Genomic DNA, 2,085 nt, shown 5'->3' on the forward strand with positions numbered 1-2,085 from the left:
TCAGCTCATTTGCCACTACAGTTGCTTGTACTGCCATCTTGAAAATCCTCTTTTCATAGTTTTATGGTTTTCAGACTTAACCTTGAACAGCATAATACATCCTGTCAAAAGTAATATCACAAAGTCTCTAAGAGATGGGACTCTACTGGTTAGGAGATGCATAGAAGAACTGAGTGGATCCATAGTGATCCAAGGAAGTCAATGCTCCTGTCGAATCTACTTGAGCTCCATAGGAGAATGAGATCCAGCACATTTTTGGGGATTATTTAGAGGCCTAGTAAGGGACTGAAAAAATATAGCCCAGAAGGATCTAGTCAAAAAACAGGTAAGTCAAGCAAGGATAAAGGCATTCAGAACCTCTTGAATCTAGAACATTTGTTAAGACATGGGATAACCCAAGTCATTCCCATCGGACAGCTGTTCAGTAGCCCACACAAAATGAACACAGTGGCTTCAGTCAGTTGGCAGATAGATGTTTACAGTGTAGCTGGAACTATGTGGCAAGCTCAGCAGAGTAGCCAAGCAGTTTTGCTAGGTTTAACACACCAGCAATAACGGAAGAAAGCATCCAAGTCCAACACTGCTCACCCTGACTTGCTGTTCATGGGGTCAGTCCAGGTCGCAGCCAAGAAGCTGTGCAGGAAGTGCTTGTGCTTCTGCTATCTGCTCTGATTGCAAATACAGCAGTCCAGACAATACAGCATTCCACACAGATGCTAAATTACCAATTGTAAGCAATTTTTAAGTAATACAAACCTCTCTCATAAAAAATCCCCAACAACTACATGTGACAATTGTTTACATTCTTTTAGCCTCAAAACAATTTTGTATTTCAAACTGGCTTTGAAATATGAATAATCCCAAAATCTCAATGGCCTTGGCCTCTTTGAGAGCCAGTCTGGAAGTGTGGTCTAACTGCTTTCGCCTTTTTCCCAAATGAATGCACACAGTTAGCGGCTGTTAAAGCACAGGGATGTGATCTTCAGACAGTTTTCTTCCCAAAAATAATGCAGTCAATGTACTAGCTCTTTTAAGGAAAATGCTCAATGAGGGAAAACCAAAACACACAAGGTTCAAAAGGGCAACACAGTCAACTGCTACTGAAATTCAACATCCAAGTTACTTGCTGTTTGGTTTTGGTTCCTCTTGAAGCAAAATCATTTGAGATCATCACCTTTAATGAACAGAGTGCTTAGGTTTCAGATATGGGCACCTGTCCCTCTGTCACTGTAAGATAACCCCAGTGCCAGTGATTCTGCTCTCCCTGAAGAAGCCTGCTGAATCCTGGCCAGTGCCAGGGTCCTGAGTGCTTGAATTTAGTGGCCTCTCACAGCCTCACTAGCAGCCACCCCCAACCTGCCTGTAGCCCAGAAGAACCATTTCACCAAGATGATGAGGGGTCTGGTGCATCTCTCTTATGAAAGCTGTTTGATCTGGTCTGTTCAGTCCAGAGAAGACTGAGAGGGGAACTCATTAATGCATATAAATATCTCAAAGGGAGATGCAAGAGGATGGTGCCAGACTTTTTGGTGGTGTGAAGTGACAGGATGAGGAACAATGGCCATAAACTGCAAGAGAGTGTTTGGGCATTGGAATAGCCTCCTCAGGGAAGTAGTCGCAGTACCAGCCTGACAGAGTTCAAGAAGCAATTGAACACTTTTAGGCACATGGTGTAACTCTTGTGGATGATGCTGTGCAGGGACAGGGATTGGACTCGACGGTCCTTGTGGGTCCCTTCCAACTCAGGATATTCTGTGATTCTGTGGACTTCTTTACATTTAGGGCAGCAGAGCACTGAACAGGCTGGCCAGGGAGGTCATGGAGTCTCCCTCTCTGGGCACATCCAAAACCCACCTGGACGCCTTCCTGTGTCACCTGCTCTAGGGGACGCTGCCTTGGCAGGGGGGTTTCGACTGGATGCCCTCCAGAGGCCCCTTCCAACCCTAACAATTCCGAGGTTCTGCGAGTGGAGCTGGACACGGTGCCTCCTGCGGAAAACGGCGGGGGGCGGCGCGGCGCGGAGCACCGCGCCCCGGGAAGGCGGCACGGCGGCGGCCGGGCCCGGCCCAGGCGGCGGGGAGGGCG

Source organism: Pyrgilauda ruficollis, unplaced genomic scaffold (genome assembly GCF_017590135.1).
Source record: "Pyrgilauda ruficollis isolate IOZ18807 unplaced genomic scaffold, ASM1759013v1 scaffold30, whole genome shotgun sequence".
Classification (NCBI taxonomy): Eukaryota; Metazoa; Chordata; class Aves; order Passeriformes; family Passeridae; genus Pyrgilauda; species Pyrgilauda ruficollis.